We start from the raw sequence: 19,556 nt of genomic DNA, 5'->3' as shown, positions 1-19,556 counted from the left end.
ACCAACCCAACAAAGATTAAATCGGATTAAAGAAAGGTGAGTGGAAATTCAGATATAACAACCACAAATCATCATTCAATAATATTAAATACAAAAATTCTACCGCCCTATCAAACTATGTCTGGGATTTAAAAATCAATTTAATGAAACTCCTATGCTAACATGGTCTATTTTCAAGTCTGTCCCCCCCCCCCCCCCCCCCCCCCACTTAAATATTTCTAAAAGATGCCCACTATGTCTGTATGAGAAATTTACTACTATACCATATCCGAAGCCTGAAGAACTGTTAAATAAAAGAACCGAAATTATATCAAAGTGCCGCCACAAAAATAAATTCTTATTAATATATTACAAAGGTCGCAACAAACCTGACAAACAACTAAAAACAACTACATTAACCTACTCCATACATCTCTAGGCTAACTAATAAATTACTCACATACACAGCATTTGTGATATATTTCATAATATTATATATATTTTTGTATCAATTTTAATTCTTATTTTTTAATCACAAATAATACATATTATCACATAAGAAATATTTTAAACAACATTAAACATTTAACTATTTCACAACCATTAGCCAACTAAAATCAAATTAATAATTATATTAACCTAACTACTAATCAATTTCCGTCCCGTAACGATCCAAAATACAAATATAAACCGTAACTTCCACTAAACAAATCGAAGTAAAATTAAACTTTTACTACTTGCCTGATGATTATGGTGACACAATCATCAGGCAAGTAGTACACATGAAACTCGGAGTTGCAACATTAAATTATATTATAAACATTAGCATTTAGCTAATTCCTGGTACTGCTAATATATATATATATATATATATATATATATATATATATATATATATATATATATATATAAATATATATTTATATATATATATATATATATATATATATATATATATATATATATATATATATATATATATATATATATATACATATACAAATATATATATATATGTTTCATAGTTTCTGATGTTCAAAAACTTTAAACATGTTAGTTAATTTATGATGTGATATAAGAAAAAAATTTATGATATTTAATGACTTGGAACTTATTGTTTTTAAACCTGGAGTTCCGGAGTCCTTGCCGCCATTATACCTAAAGACTTCAGGTTTTAAAGTTGATTGCTCTTCTAACCTTAAAGTCTTAATTTTTCCCCATTAGTAGTCCATACGCTTTTTTTCAATTTTTTAAGCTCCTGGATACCAAAAACTAGGAAGAGATAATCTTTTTGTGACTTTCAAATCCAGAGTCTTTAATGGGACTTCGCATCCCAGCTGGATTATTAGAGAGATAAATAATATTAAAAAAGAAGTGATAAATATAAATAAAAATAATAATAAAAAGAACAAATAGCAATAATAAACAACTTCACTAAATTGTACTAAATTTATGATAAGAAAATAAAAATATTATTAATAGTAATACAACATTATAAGTTTAATCAGACGTGGATCCAGGTCATTGCCCTTGGGGAGGAGAGGAGGAAGTAAGTCTATAATCGAAACCTAAAAAAACACTTTTTCATTTAACCATTTACAAAAAAACAACAAAATTTTATTTTCATATATAGAAACAAAAAATTACTGTATATAGCTAAAGCTGTATCAAGCTATAAATTGGTGATGTGCAGTTAAAAATAAAAAAATACCTTCAACATCTTTCTTTCAAAAAACTTATATAAAGTTAACAAACTAAATAAAAAATGGAGCGTTCTAGTTAAAACGCATATATTTCAACAATCTTTTTAAAATTTGCGATGCAAACTGTGTGGATATTCATCATAGCGAAGCCATTTAGGTGATCTTGTTTATTTTTGATCTTATAAACTTTTTTTATAACTGAGAAAGTATTTCTCCTGAAGCAACGCTAATGGGAAGGGTGATAAAATAAAAGAAGGGTGATAAATAAGTAGGGTGATAAAAAAAATCAAGGGTTTCTACTATTTTTATAAAGCAAATCAAATTCACATAAAGTTTTAAGCATTTCCTTATTTATATATTTAAAGACACTACTTTGCTTCAGCGAAACTTTAAAAAATTATAATATTTCTTTAATTGTGCCAATTGTATTTCTTGCAGCTTGTATAGATGAACATTTGGATATTATTAAGTTTAAAGCATTGTTATATCATGTACTTTTATTGCGTTTTATTTCCAATCTTCTGTAATTTAATAACTATTAGTTGTTTTCACCTAAATTAACGCTGCAACTATCAGTTAATATTTTTCCTTTCAATTTAAGTCAAACTTTGTCAATGTATTTACTACCATAAAATCATAAAATTAGAATAATTTTCAGTATGAAGTTTACAAAACCAAAAAAATCTGAAACTATTACCCTTTGAAAAAGGTATATGATTTTTGGACAAAAATATTTTGTAATTATCTTAAACAGTTACTTGACATGACAAAGATGTCCCTATGTCAATAGACAGACAGCTTTAACTTGTGGTTGCGGCTATTGAATCTTCTTTCTTAATTTCACTAACGTTCTTGTTTTTTCTTGTAGAACTTTCACATTAAATTCAGGTTCAGGAGAAGAAATTCTAAATTATTTTATTATAACTTGATTATTTTCAGATTTGCCAATTAATGCACAATTACATTGTTTCGATGATGATACTCAAGATAGAACCAGCAAAATCCTGTATTTGTAGATTTTTGATTCTTTTGACAAAACATTATTATGCTAGCCCTCTTTACTTTGATGGTCATTACACCTAACAAAATAAATGTCATTTAAAACAGTAATATATGCATTATTGTTTATAAGTAACTATTTTATAAGAAATAGTCCTAGAAGCCCAATACTTTTTTTATTAACATTTTAACTACCAAAATTTAAGTTATTAAGACTAAATTAAGTTATAATACCAATTAAAATTACAAATAAAACATTAAAATTAAAAACCAAACCTGTTAGAAAGATTAAAAAAAAAAAAAAAATTAAACAGTATTGAACAATTTTCAAGTGATTTAGATTTACTCAGTTTTAATTGATTGCTAATTTGAAAAACAGAAATTCTTAATTTTTTTGTACAGTTCTTTTCATTCTCTTATAGAATAACAAAGAAAATTAGAAAAATAGAAAAACAAGCAAAAAAGTGTTTTAAAATATGTTATCAAAAATCTGTAATCAACAATTGCAAGTGAAAGAAAAATCGTCTCATTTTATGATTTTGTTTGTAAAGAACGAATTAAAATAGTAACAAATAAAGTTTACTAAAAACAAATGTTTTATTTAAAAAAAAAAATACCATACCAAGGTCAATATGATGGAGAAACACTGTGTAGAAGAAAGAAAAAATTAGATAAGTGTTTTTACTAATTTATAATTACTTTGTTCTTTAAGAACATTGAGCACTCTCTTTGTAGAATACACCAACATAATTTATATATTTATATATATATATATATATATATATATATATATATATATATATATATATATATATATATATATATATATATATATATATATATATATATATATAAATGTATATATATATATATATATAAATATATATATATATATATATATATATATATATATATATATATATATATATATATATATATATATATATAGTGAAAATGCGTGGGAAAATTCCAGGAAGAAGGGCGGGAAAGACTTTAATTTTCCCAACTGCTTAACATAGATTTCCTAACTGTATTTCTATTTTTAAAAATCAATTTCAGTCCTATTTACAAAATCTACTAATAAATTTACTACACTGCACTCACACTCAATAATTGTCAATTATCAGTATTTATTAACTAGTATTAACAAAGCACAACTCGCTTTACATGTATGCATAATATTCAATTCAAAAGAAGTCTAAAGGTTTAACCAATTTATAGTGAAATTGTATTAGTTCAAAAAAATGTTACAAGTTAACCCAATAAACTTTACAAACCTATCTGGCAGAAAATATAATAGTTTAAAATTTTAGGGATAAAAAATAGTAGGGATATAAAATAGTAAATTTAGAATAAAAAATAGTAAAGTAATAAAGAAAGTATTATTGAAATTAAGACTTCAGAAAGAGTGCAGCATTGCTCTACTAGAAATATCATTTGTTGAGAAATTTGACATATCTTTAGTCTATTATTATTTGTATACTTTTTAATTTTAGTATGAAGTTTCTTTAATTGAACCCATCCTTTAACAAGATGTTCGGAGTTAATTCCTTTACAAAGTTTTTTTTGTACTTGAGTAGCATGAGACTATTCAATCTCTCATCACTCATTGTTGTTCTCAGATGTGATTTTACAATCTTGAGTAAACTGAAAATACGTTCATTTGATGCTACACCATAAGCAGCTGAGATTATAAAAATACATAGTTAATGCGCTTGTTTTAGTATGTCCTTTAAATTCAAAACAAGGTTTAAAATGTCTAGCAGTGTCTTAGCAAGAACACCATTCTTGATGACTTAATTTCCTCATCACCTTCTTCTAAACAGATATATATCAAAATTTCCATTTCGCTTTGCATCACATAAACGTCTGAAATTTGATATCTGTTTAATGGCAAAAAGTTTGTTTGCTTTTGTTAAGGTTTCAATACGCATATTGTCCTTATTTAAAGGAAAATTAAAGATTTTAGTGATAGGGGAAAATATTTCCTTTAAAGCCGCAGAGTTTCAGTTGAACCCATGGCTGAAGAGTCCATGACTTCTTTTAATTCTTTCCGGTAAAAGGCTTTTGTCTCCATTGATTTTAATCTATGGTGTCGTCGGTAACCGTTTTCTGCATCAATGTTTTACTTCCTAAAAAATATCACTGCACTTTCATTCAAATCATTCATAGCATCTGCGTCATAAATGTTATTTTTTTGGTTCTTAGCAGTGCTTTTAATTACATTAATACTGGCAATGACATTGAAGTTTAGACTTTCGTAGATTTCTGGTAATACTTTTATCTTTTCAATGATATTCTTCATGAAGAAAAGAGTAATAACAAAATCAAAAAGTTTTTAGTTTTTTAAAGGTTCATTGCCTTAGTTCTCGTGTTAGTATCGAAAGTCTTATTATTTGAGATCCTCTGAAAAAGTAATATAATAAACTTTTCTTATACCATTTATTTAACCCATTAATATAATACAATAAACTTCTCTATGCACTGGTTTAGAGCCTTGACAGATTTTGCTCGAGCGGTCTTGTTCTTTACAAGCTGTTCTGCATTGTTAACGTCTTCAAGTTTTTCCTTTAAATTACTAAATGTTTATGTGCTTGATGTGAAGAAAACATACAACTGCTCGAGGACATTAAAAAATTCTTGTATTAACATTGCAGGCATGTTTAAGACCTGTGTTTGTTCTGTGGTCTTGACAAGGTATGTAGGACACATTATGGCCAACTTTTTCTGTTACATACTTTTGTACTCCCTTAAATTGTTCAGACATTGAACTCGCGTAGTCATACGACTAAAACTAATAGTATTGACACATCTTCGATGTATAGGTTTAGGTGACATATCGGCAGTAGTGTTGGCCATCACAGAAAAAAAAATTAGATTTGGTAATTTCATCAATAATCCGACTCTTCAATTCAGTTGCAATTAAACTAATTATTTCATTTTGAGATAATGGACTCGTGTATGTAACTCTATATGATCATAGGGCTTTATCTTTAATTCTTTTAGTATGGGAATGTGGCGGGAGATAAGATTCACTTCTGCAACAAAGGTACCTTGGTAAGGTCTGTCAGATGACTTTATCGCCAGCCCTTGGCTTCCTTAAGTCTTTTGATAAGAATTTTTGACAGTTTTTTTTATGCTGCACTTCTACTTTTTGCTCTTCTATCTCTTTGATTTATCAATAAAGCGATCTATATGTACCTTTTTCATAAGAAAGTGGCAATATTCACTTTATGCAAATTTATGTGCTTGAGAGGTAAAGTGCACCTAAAGCTTCCCAAGTTTGTCTTTTTCAAAGCTTTTCATCTTAGACCAAGATCTTACCTTAACATTTATTCAAGCATTTTCAGGTTGTTCCTTTTTCCAACACCCTTATGGAAAAGGCAGCCGTCAAAACAAAATGTGGCATCCTTCTGGGTGCTGTATTCCAAATGTTCAAAATCTTTGTACCACTAGGGATTAAATCTATTTTTACATCATCTTTTGGGAAACCAGCAAGTTTTGGTTGGTCTGGCCCTAACTGGAGTAAACAGAATTTTTGATTGTCCACAATTGTATGTGGATGTAAACCTGGGGTCATGGCTTATCAATGCTGATGAATCTGATTTTTCAATTATTTTATTTTTAGCTTTAATATTAAGTTTCGTTATAAAAGAGTTTCCCATTCCCAAAACATTTTTTGACATTTCCAACACAAAACTTGTTGCATTTACAATTTCAATTGCAGCAAATTTTTCATTTACTAATTCTTTTTTTACAATGTTTTTTATAAATGTCATCACAAGCTTTAAGAGTATTACTTAAAACATCCAAATTCCCCATGAGCAAGGGCCAACTTGCTGTTTCACTGCTTACTTCAGTAGTATCCAAGTTAATAATATTAGTTTCATACTTATTTTTTCGGCCTGGAAACTGGTTTAAATATTATCGTCTTCTAACTTTGTATGTTCACTACTTTCACATCCACTTCGACATCGTTAGCAGCATTCTAATGCTCGATTTTTCTTCTTTATTTTTGAAGCTAAGGAGGCTACAAAAAGATTCTTTGGGGCTCCCATTGTTTGTAAATGAACCTATTAACCACCATGAATGGATCTTTCATGACTCATTTTATAGTTGTTATCATTAATTGCTTAGCACAACATTGTAATTTAAATCTTTTGCTTTTCATAATTATTGCTGTAGAAAACAAATGGAGATACTATAATTTACCGTAGTTTTTAAATGAGTTAATGTTTGTAAAAGTTATCACTCTTATGATAATAGAACAAGAATAACAACCATATTATATATTTTTATTCATATTAGACCTTATCCTAGAAACCTAATTCCGATCCTACTTTAGTATACTGAAAATTGGAAATAATAACAGGCGCAAAGCGTCCATATTGGAGTTGAGCATTTATTTTATTATACTTTTTAATAAAAAGCTTGAGATTACATTTTTTGTATTAAAAGATGAATCATATTATTTTAAATGATATCATACCTTACATTTTTTTTTTTCTTTTTCATTTAGCCGTTTGTTAAAAATTACAAAAAAAAATTACAATTATAGAAAATCCTGACCGGAGCAAGAAGAAGACAGACTTGTCTTATCAACGAGCTCGCTTGTTGTTGTTTTTAGGCGTTTTTAAAAATGTTCATATATAACTAATAAGTGATAAAATAAAGGATATTTATGAGAGATTTCACTAAGGTAAGATTAAAATGTTAATGGAGATAAGTCGCGTTTTGCTTTAAGCGTAAATAACATTACCTGATGAATTATAATCTTATAAATATTTAAAATTCCGAGCTGACGTTCTTAATGTGTATTCCTGTTTGCTCCAAATAATATCCTGCAAACATGTTTTTGTTTTCTATAAATTTTTTTGAGTTTAGTGTGATTAGTGCTACCCCAGGCAACGTTACAGTAAGAAAAATAGCTGTGTATGAACAAAAATATATTTTTTTTTAAAGAATAATTACAAAGCAATGGTTTTGTTCAATATAACATAAAATACTTTTTAAGATTTTACTTTTTATATATTTCCATGACAACTTTTCTGACAATTTTCATGACAATTGTTATGGAAAAAATGATTTTTCATCTTAAAGCACTCCTAGAAGTTTTATAGTGAATTCCTTTTTAGTTACTATGTTATTGATTAAAAGATTGGGCAATTTAAAAGGAATATTATCGGCTTTACTAGGTTAATGAAAAAGGATAAACTTTATTTATCTTTGTTTAATGAAAGTCGGTTAATTTTAAACCACTCGTTGATCTTATTTAATTCTTCGTTAAAAGATTTAAAAAGAACAAGGATATCTATGTGAGAAAAAGATAAATTAGTATCATCTGCATATAAGATAGTATTTAATTTTTTTGATGCTAAATATAAGTCATTTATATAAAGTAAAAATAATAATGCTTCTAAAATAGAGCTCTGGGGTACCCCACAAGGAATTAGATTGTTTTTTGAATCTTTTAATTCTTTAAGTATAAGTTGTCTTTTGTTAGTTAAATATGATTTAAACCAAAGTAAGCTTTTGTTATTAACAACATAATTTTCAAGTTTTTTAAAAAGTATCTCATGGTGTCAAAAGCATTGGATCAATTGATAAAAACCCCAATTGTACATCAATCACTATTAAAACCATTTGATATATGTTTAATTAATAAATATTTAAGTAATAAAATTTTATTTTCAGTTAAGTATTTATGAAGTCTGTTGTACATAATGCGTTCAAGTAGTTTAGGAAAGCAGGGCAAAATTGAAATAGGTCCGTAATTTAAAATATTAGTCTCATCACCAGATTTGTAAACAGGTATTATTTTTGCAATTTTCAATTTGTCTGGAGTATGACCTAATTTAAGTGAGAGATTAAAAATGGAAAAAGGAGGGTTTAATAATATTAAAAACATATTTAATTACATTATGATTAATTTGATCAGTACCTACACTTTTATTTCTTTAAGACTATTAAAAGCATTATGCAGTTCTTTTCAAAATTGGTTCGTCCATAATTATATCAGTTGTTTTAAGATATGAATCAAATTCTTTTTGACTAAATGAAATTTTCGCTGCTAAGCTTGGACCAACATCAAGGAAAAAACTGTTCAGTTTCTCAATAATAACTTCTTTATGTTAAATGAGTTTTCCATCAACAAAAAGTTTTTGTGGTAAGTTATTTTTTGTAATTTTTTTTTCCCAATTAATTCTCTAAAAACATTCGACGTTTTTCAAGTGTTTTCTTTAATAGTTTTAAGCAATTAGCATAATAATTAACTTGTGATCGTTGTTTAATTTTTTTTTAATTTTTTTTTATAGTTTTTGCAATTAATTTCATTTTTATAAGTTTTATGTTTTAAATATTTATCATACAATTTTTGTTGTTTCCTTAATGATTTTATTAGCCCCTTTGGTCATCCAGGGGGATAGTAAAGACCTAGAATTTATTACTTTTACTTTTTAAGGAAATGCCTTACCATACATTTTACGAAATTGGTTCAGAAATAAATCATAAGTATTAATTACATCATGAGATTGTAAAATAAGATTCCAATCGACGGATTCATTTAATAATTTTTTAAATTGGCTTATGGAACTTTCATTGATTTGTCTTATGAATGCTGTTGATTTGAGAGTAGTATTATTAGGAGTTACGCTATCAGTAATAGGGAAATGATCAGTTAAGTCAGTCCTGATTATACCCGTTTAATAACGCTATTATGAAAAATTTTAGTTATTACGTTACCTATAGTTATTCTAGTTGGGATAATTAGGTTATATTCGAGAAGAGTATCATTAAAAGATATTTAAAGCATGGTTGAGTAGTCAATTTTTATATCTCAAACTACGTAAACGCGCTTCCGCAATACTTTTTTTGTGTTTAAAAATGTTCGGAGATAAGTTTTGAATGCTTTTAACCTACCAGCTGGCAGTTTATAAATAGTATTGATGACAACATTTTTTGGAAATTTGCTTATTATCTCAACGCATAACGACTCACAATCTGTATTGTTTAGATTAAGGTCGTTACGTTTAATGAAATTAATAGAATTGTGAAAGGAAATGCTTACACCACCACCTACGCAAACGTCGCGTATTTAATGAACTGATACATAATATGTTAACTCATTAGAATTTTTTTCATTGCTTTTAAGCCAAGTTTTTTTGAAAAAAATTATTTTAAATTCATGATTAAGTTCCTCCAATAAACATTTAAAGTTCCGAAATTTTTATTCATACTTCGAATATGAATTACAAAATTGAAAATCTATTCTTATTCTTACAAAGATATTGAGTAGATTCAGATATGGAATAGTACTCACTTTCTAAAAGGTTTTTAATAAAGTTATCAAAGTTATTATCATTAGTGTTAGCATTTTTGGCATTAATATTCATGTTGTAAAAGAAATTGTTCTCCATTTCCAAAATTTAAATCAGAACAAAACAAAAAAAAAAGATTAAATAAACTTTTATAAATAAAAATAAAAGGCGCCGTTAAGCTAAAAGAAATATATAATATTTCTTTGCTTTTGAAGACCAATCACGAACGATCAACCTGTCGTATGTTAAATGCGCAAATTTCTCATTTTCTCTAACTTTTTTCATTTCCATCCGTAATTCCTTTTTATTTGAACCGTCTCTGCGCAATAATCCTCGCTGATATATATGCTTTTTGCTTTTAATTTTGGTGGGTTTTTTAAAATGTTTACCTAATCTTTGTAATTAAGCGCTTTTAATACTACAGGTCTAACTTTTTTTTCGTCTCTTATTCTAGTTCAACGAGCCCTTTTTATATTAATTTCTTTCCATCCAAGTGTTTCTTCAAATAACTTTAATAACTTTGCTTCACTATCACTCCAACTTACATTTTCTATTTCTTTTAAGCCATCGATCCTCAGATTGTTACTTCTTGAAATATCTTCAATTTCTCTCAGCTTGGTTTTTACCTTTAAAAACTCACTGTTATCTTTTAACTTAGAGTTCATCTCTTTAGTTAAAAATTATGCAAGCTCAAATTTTTCGGAATCAATATCATAATTTGTCTTTATAAATTTCTTTAGCTCGGAAAAGTCAGCTTCAAGAGAGATAACTATTTTAGTTGCTATATCTAAATCGTTTTCAATTTTCTTAATTTTTGTTTGGTTATCAATATTAACTTGCGAAAGGTCTGAAACTTGATAACAATGTAAATTTTTCTAAATGGTAGCCCAGTGACCTTCGCTATTTTTTAAAATTGTTGAAGAACTATCTTGGTTTTAGTATTTTAAATAAAGAAAAAGTTATTTACGTTTGGAATTGCATAGTGTCAAGTTGTAATCTCGCTTCAAATATTGATTTTGCAGATAATAGTAATTTTCCAACACCAAAAGTACCAATCAAACCATCATTGAAAAAAAAACCAAAATTTGAAGAATGCACTATATTAAAGCTTCAAGAGTATTAAAGTGATCACGGTATCAATAGGAGTGGTAATAAACAAATTTGCATTGTTATCAAGTTTCAAACCTTTCGCAGAAAACTCATTCATTAAAACCTTTACTAAATTTCCTCAGTCATCTTTATAACACTCTGTCTTTAAATCCCTTTGTAAATTTTAAAAGTTTAAATAAATAAGAACAACATCAAACAAAAGCTACTTATAGCTGTAATGTGAAATTTGATTTTTATACTTTGTTATTCCCCAGGCGATCCCACAATGCATAGCAAAATGTTCTTGAAAAAGTTATCAAATATTGTCAATTAGAAAATATTTTTTCATTTTATCACTGATTTCTCAACTGCCCCAACTCGTGGAAAATCCCAACTTTTTTTTTTTTTTGTTTTTTTTTTTGTTTTTTTTTTTTTTTTTAAAATATACACACACACACACACACACACACACACACACACACACACACACACACACACACACACACACACACACACACAAATACCAATATTTAAATACCAATGAAATTTTCTTTAAAATTTTATTTTAAATAAAGAAAAAAAGAATGAAAAAAATAAGTAAATAAAAAAATGAAAAAAAAAATTTTTTTTTTTTAATTTTTTTCTCCCATAATACTTTCTTTTTTAAATTTCTTTTGTTAGATCGAGAATAATTAAGAATAAAAAAAAATTAAAAAAAAAAAACAGATGCTAAAATAATGAAATTTATTTTTTCATTCAAAAAAAATATATTAGCTAAAAATCCAATCCATTTTAATTTGAAAAAGAAAGCATAGAAATATTGAGTTTTGAATTTATTTAAAGATGCTACTTTGGTGTAATATGAGCATGTCCAAATTACCGAGTGTTTTTCTTCGAAATTACCTAGTTTAAAGTCCTAAAATAGCAGTGATTTTATATGCTTTTTGAATAAAAACAAAACGTATTAAAAAATATTATTACTTTAACAATACTAAAAGTTTTTCTGTAGTTTAATATCAAAAAATTTGAGTTTTTATCATCAAAGGTGTGAGTAAATAAATTGAAAAAATTAAGAACTAATTTTTTTGCGGAAAACAAGGTAGGGTTGTTTGAACAAAAAGTGGCTTAAAATTTGATCTTTTAATGATAAATTTTGTTAATAACAAATAATTATATTCCAAAAATTAGTTCTTATTGTCATGTTGGTATTTTTTCACTTAATTAATGTTAATTTTGGAGCTAATTTAAAGTGCTCATATTATCAAGTAGTCTTAGTAATATGAGCACTTTTGCTACTTTTTTAAAACCTCTATATTTTTGAGAAAAAAATTTTGGGTGCCCAAATATCTGAGTGGACCATGTGTAAGGATCCCTAAAACTTGTTTATTTGCAAATATTTTGGATTCAGCAAAATTATTTTTGAAAATGTTCCAATTTTCGCTTACGGTGCACATATTACCCTAATCTACCCTATAAGAATTTGATACAGATTTATTTTGAAAACATTTAGTATATTAAGCATCCTAAAAAGTATTTTTGTATGTGAGAGTCGACCTTCATTTGTAGTAATCCTAATAGCATGTTTTGTTTGCAGAGAAGTTTATTTATTCTTGTAACGTTGGTGCTACACCAAGCAATATTTGCATAGTTTAGGTAACAATGTATAAATGAAAAGTATCTGTATTTCAAACAAGATTGGTTTAAAAATTGTTTAGCTTTACACAGTATACCAATTTTTTTTGAAATTTTATTCTCATTTACACTAATATGTTCTCTCCAATTAATATTTTTATCTAAAATTACGCCCAAGAATTTTAACAATATTTCCCTTTTTATTAAATTACTATCAATAAAAAGATTTGGTAGCTACAATAGAATATTTTATTTAGAAGCATGATGGAATAATAAACTTTCTCTTTCAAAGATACTGAGGAGGGCATTTCCCCTACCCCCCCCCCCCTCACCTCAAAGCGATGCCTCCATATATATATATGTATATATATATATATATATATATATATATATATATATATATATATATATATATATATGTATATATATATATATATATATATATATATATATATATATTTATATATATATATATATATATATATAGATATATATATATATATATATATATATATATATATATATATATATATATATATATATATATATATATATATATATATATATATATATACAGTGCCGAAATAAAACTGGGGCCCTGAGCACTAGAACTTATCGGGGCCCCATTTTTTCATTAAAAAAAGTTATTTTTGTAAAATTATTGAGTAATAAAGTACGTACATTTATTAATGTAAATATTTACTAATGCAAATAAGCCTTTTATGTTATAAATCTGGTATTTATTGTCTTTTTAAACAATTTGTAACCATAAATGTTACAAAAAATGCAAAGAGCAATTTCGACGTTCGAAAAAGCAGATGTAAGGCTGTCATGAACCAAAGTTTCGTAAAGTTTAGAATAAGAGAACTTAGATTTTAACTCAAATTTTAATTTGACATGCTTCTGATATTGCCTTAATTCTGTATAAAAAACTTTCTAGCCGTTAGAATAAAAAACCAACCAACTGAGAAACCTTCTGTCAATAGTCATTTTCCGAAAGTTAGCCAAAAAAGAAAACATCTCCCCAACCTCTGAGTAAACTTTGCTTCGCCTATTAATCTCTCTCTCTTAAGCCTATCAATAATTACTATTAACCCATTGATGCAAAAATTATCTTGAGCAGATAATATTACGTACGGGGCATGAGGTTTTGTATAAGTTCTTCTTTTTAGGAAAATTGTTTAATTAATACCTGGCAAGATTGATTTTGCTTTTTTTATCTAATTCATCAAAAATGTCTTTCAATTTGTCTAACATACTTTTTAACGATGACAATATCGAAGTGCATGTTTTGAAATCAATACGTTCTAAATGAAGAGCTTTGCTTATCAAACGAAAACTAATTAAAATATTGCTCCACAATACGAGCATGAAGACATGTTCAAAAGTTTCTAATTTTATTTGCTATACATTCAGCTTCACTTATCACTTTTTTGAGAGGGATCTTCCGAAATCTCATTCAATGCTGTCAAAATTGCTTTGAAAGAATTGAGAACTGCTTTAGTGGCATTTGCGTGAGCCTCTCAACGCGTTTTTGACAAGAATTTAAATACTTATTTGTTCCCGATGTTTTGTTTAAGACATCCCAGCGATGCGTCGAATTTGAAAAATACGTATACAATAGTTGCACGTTAGAAAAAAAATTAACTGTAAACAAGCAGAATTGTACTGAAGTTTGTGCAATTAAGTTCAATGAATACGTAGCACGCGGTATATACCGCATGCTCATTAAGATTTGACATTACCGCTTGCATCCCTCTGTATACTCCCGATATATTTGCGGCATCATCGTAAGACTGAACTCTACAATGTTTAAAATCTAAGTGACAAGTCTTGCCTAAAAGTTTTAAAACCTGTTCTGCAAATAACGCGCCGACGTGACTTTTTATAATTAAAAATAGTAAAAATTGTTCAACTGGCTTTCTGTAATTAGGCAAAAAATATCGAGCAACTATACTCAGTTGGTCAATGTGAGCAATATTTGACTAAAACAATGAATCGACTGAAAAACTAAAATAGCGAGCAACTAAAATCTCTTGTTTAATGTGAGATCGTATATTTTCTCCCATTATATTAATCAACTCTTTGCATAGTGTTTTTAGTAAAATGGATTTCCTTTACCTTTATCTGCAAATGTTGCAATGCGATTTTTTGAAAATGCTTTAAACTCAGCCACAAGTTCTAACAAACTCAAATAATTTTGTTATCTAGATTACCAAAATGCTCATTTGTTCCGTGAAAAGGTAAACATCGTTCATATATTATTATGATGATATTTTTCAATACTTCTTTTCAGTAATTTCGCTTCGATTGGAATTGAAGTTAAAGTGTGTCACACACAACAGAGCTTTATTTTCTATGAATATATGTCAACATGCATTCTCTGTGAAAAGATCCATTTTAATGTTGATGTATTTAAAAAACATTTTTCCAATCATTAAATCCATCGCTCGCGAGTTTGTTTGACTTTTATTAAGACACAAAAGTTTTCAAGGGAAACAGTACACACAACCAGTTGTTTTGAAATAAATGAGCCATTCTCGCAAATACCTTTCGCCAATTGTTTTTTTCCCATAAAATGTGCTCTCTGAACAATATCGTGTTTTGGATTCTGTATTGTAAAATCTACGAGAACACTCAAACTGTTCAGAATGATTTTGACACTCTTGTGGACCATAATTAATCCTAAGGCTGACGTCATCTTTATTAAAATCGCCCTACTTTCCAGGATTGATTGAACGACAGTCCTTCTCAATAGTAGATTCATTTCCGCAAGAAAGAGGATAAGATCTAACTATGTGTTGCTCAAAATCATTTGAACAGCTTGAATCATTCTAAGGGTTTGGTTCATTTTGATAAGCAGGAGAACTGCTGCTGTCGAAATGGTCAATTTTATCTGTTTGTGATTGAACTTGCAAATTTTTCTGACACTGCTATAAATATCTATTTCAAAATGCTCAGAATTTAATGAAACATACAATAAGTAATAATTAATTTTTTACAATTTCATTAATAACAGTTTCAGTGTTTTCACTGGCTGATAGAGATGGGGGATCAGATCCTTGGAAAAATAAAGTTAATTTCGGAATTTTTGCTAAATAGGCAGCATAATTGTTTTTTTTTCCTCGGCTAGTTTTCTTTTGTTTGACCTATTGGGTAAGATCGTGGCATGGTTTAATCTACAATAACGCATAAATTAACAAATGTCAATTTTCATATTGAATTAAAAATTGAAAATGTTCCAATAAAACCTAACTTATTCAGACAATTAGATACAAAAGTTCATTGCTCATATAAGTTTATTTGTGTAAACATGAAAAACGAAACTAACACTTCTTCAAAGAACTTGCAATGGATTATTGTTATGATTTAAACTACATTCAAGTTTTAGCTCACTACCGCTGCAATCAACTTTTCGCGCACATTTTCAAAACTTTAACTAAAAAAATAATAGATAATACAAAACAAATTTTTAACAATACTAAGGATAAAATAAAAAGCAACAAATAAAAAGTTATAATAGCAATAGCAGTAGTAACAGCAAAGTAATTAAATTTCAGAGTAGTTATTAAAATAACTAGTTTGAAATTTATTTAATTAAAATTATTTATTAAAATGTAAATAAATTTCAATGTATACTTTAAAATTTATTTACTTCGCCTTCCTAAACATTCTGGATGTTTTTAAGCCTTTACAGATGAGAGCGCAAAAAACTTAAAGATAATCTGCTTAATTGCAGGATTATATTGCACAGAAATATTTTAAGTATTTATATAAATAAAGTAGAATAATAGTAAATCTAAATGTTAAAATCGCAATAATTGCAATATTAAGTCACAATGAAATACTATATGAAAGTATTATTTAAGTTAAAAAATACGGTTATAAAATTTTTAAGGGCCCCTAGACATTGCCCTAGTCGGGCCTACTGGGTAATCCAGCACTTTATATATATATAAATATATATTTATATATATATATATATACATATATATATATATATATATATATATATATATATATATATATATATATACATATATAACCATAATATATATATATATATATATATATATATATATATATATATATATATATACATATATAACCATAATATATATATATATATATACATATATATAACCATAATATGTATATATTTGTATATATATTTACATATATATATATATATATATATATATATATATATATATATATATATATATATATATATATATATATATATATATATATATGTATATATATATATATATATATATATATATATATATATATATATATATATATATAAATAGTCACACAAAATGAAATGCTTACTAAGCCATTGAGTAAACGTATTTGTCTTTCTGAAATTGAGTCAATATGCATGGTATAACGCTACATCATTTGAAAGGATAGGTTCTAGGAGATAAAAATCTAAATAAAAGAAGAACTTGGATTACAGCTAAAATAAAAATTAACTTGTTTATTTTCTTTTTTGTTTTTTAAAAACTGTTTAATGTATGTCCGGATTTTTTTGATAACTGTGTAAAATGTTTTAATAATTTAAGTGTTTGTTTATATATCTATTATATCTAATAAGTTAAGTGCTTGTTTACTATGGCAGATATTCTACGCAGATGATTCATGCTTGATGGCAGAGACTGGAAAAGAACTGTTTCATAATAAGTATTGACTTTTTGTTATGTGTGATTTTGTGATATGTTACTGGTGGAGGAGATGTCTCGATTTTGTAAAGCAACATATTGTTATTGTTTTTATCTTAACATTATTTGCGCGATATGAAAGTTTTTGTTTAATGTTATTGGAAAGTATAAATTAAAATTTTTTGTTTTAGTATTTTTTTTTTTTTTAAATCCAGATCATATTATACTTCCTTTTGCTACCTAAGAATTTTGTCATATCTTTACAGTAATGAATTTAAATGTTAATTTTAGAAAGGGATGCCTTGGAATCCTGTGGAAAATCGAAATAACAATAAACAAATGGCACAATGTAATCGATGTAAACAGAGTTTCCACAAAATATGTAAAAACATTCCTGTTTTTGTTATTTTTAAAAAGAACCGTAGCTGACGATGGTTTTGCTATTTTTGTGTACGTTTTAAGATAATATATTTTATTAAATAAGAGTATTGTTTACAATGGAACAGAATTTTCTTTAGATTTCGACTGCCTAATTTAATAAAATATAATTCAGTTCTTAATGATATTCTTGTTCAAAGTTTAAAATTTCGTTTACAGAGAAAACGCAAAAAGCATTTTTAAAGCAAGTAAAAATATAGATAAATAAATAATTTCATTTTAAACATAAATATAAGTTACGTATTTGCAAAGTTGATATAAAGCAAAGAAGATATAATTGAAATCTTATAAAAAGTAACTGATAATGAAGTTTATTAAACATTAGCCTAAAAGCGAGCAACGTTGCTATGATGCAATTGCTATGAGCTTTTTTCAAGATTGAAATTATAAATTAACATTTTATTTTTATAATTAAAACATTTTATGGGCTAGTACTACTCAGGTGATTTAAAGCCAGTCTAACTTTATATGATGGTTCGTCCTACCTTCTATAATTTCTTTAAAAAAAAAAAATGGTTTCTGTCGGTGGAAGTTATTCGTAATAAACAAAATGGAGCGTGTGGTCATTATATATAGAGATAAATATATATATATATATATATATATATATATATATTTATATATATATATATATATATATATATATATATATATATATATATATATATATATATATATATATATTTAGTAAATTTTCTATATCTAAATAAGTAATAATTTCAAACTTTTTTTGTAAACAAAGTATACATTTTTTGGAAATGTTATTATAGGTAGGCGCAGTTTTTAGAATAGTTTTTAGAATAGTTTAACTTAAAGTTTAACTTAAAGTTAATATTTTTTTCTCTTAGTAGCCAATTATATTTTGGCAGCATAGTCTCTTTTGAGTATTTTTCATAATTTTTTTATTTTTTAATGTAGTTGATGGAACTTTCTGGTCAAAGAAATCAGTTACTATTTTACAATGCTTACTATATAACTAAAAAAAAATTATTTACAAGTATATTTTATAATTATATAGAAATGTGTTTTATTTAACTACAGGATGATGAATTATGCTTAAATACAACACATTAAAATTTAATTGATGGCATGTTTAATTTGTATAGTAAAGATAAATAAAACTGTGGATTAAATGAAGAAAAAGAAAATGGTTTATTTAACAAGAATGAAAATATTGAAAAAAAAAAAAAATTTGGATTGAAAATAAATAAATTATTAAAATCAGCAGTAGTCTTTAGTAGACTGTTGACATAACGAATTTAACTGATTTGTATGGAAGAATTAGAAATCGATTTATTAAATTCTTTTGTAGTAAAATTATAATTATTCGAAATACATTATAAATCAATGACAAAAAATGCATGGACATTTGTTAAATTAACAAGTAATTTACATAAATTTATTAAAAGCAGCTAAATAAGTTTAAAGATTATGGTAATTGTCGAATGTTTATATACATCAAAATAAATTGGAAAAACCTTTGCGATTGGTTTTGAAAACATCCTTTGTGATATTATTGGAGTAATAGTTTAGATTCTAATAATAAATTTTTGTTTAATAGGATTTGATTTGTATTGAAATTATCTTTATTTAATTTATCATAACTTTTTATTCATTTTGTTTTAACTAGGGATGTTATCGAATAATCGATTAATCAATTATTCGTTTTTTTTTTAATATGATTAATTATTCGATTATTCGAAAAATTAGAACGATTAATCGACATTTTATAT

At 26.3% G+C, this 19,556-nt stretch overlaps 2 long non-coding RNA genes across 2 annotated transcripts; one reads left to right on the top strand and one right to left on the bottom strand.

The window, feature by feature from the left end:
• Positions 1-2,365: 2,365 nt before the first annotated feature.
• Positions 2,366-17,250, bottom strand: LOC136087258 (uncharacterized). Its single transcript, XR_010641670.1, has 2 exons — positions 17,057-17,250; positions 2,366-2,761 (listed from the first exon to the last, which is right to left on the bottom strand). It is a non-coding gene; the product is annotated as an uncharacterized LOC136087258 (long non-coding RNA).
• Positions 17,251-17,376: 126 nt separating this feature from the next.
• LOC136087257 (uncharacterized) lies at positions 17,377-17,950 on the top strand. The gene is made up of 2 exons (XR_010641669.1): positions 17,377-17,550; positions 17,677-17,950. It is a non-coding gene; the product is annotated as an uncharacterized LOC136087257 (long non-coding RNA).
• The last annotated feature ends 1,606 nt before the right edge of the window (positions 17,951-19,556 follow it).

This window comes from Hydra vulgaris, chromosome 11 (assembly GCF_038396675.1).
Source record: "Hydra vulgaris chromosome 11, alternate assembly HydraT2T_AEP".
In the NCBI taxonomy this organism is placed as follows: Eukaryota; Metazoa; Cnidaria; class Hydrozoa; order Anthoathecata; family Hydridae; genus Hydra; species Hydra vulgaris.
Note: the sequence above shows the minus strand (reverse complement) of the source record. Positions and strands in the feature narration are given on the sequence as shown.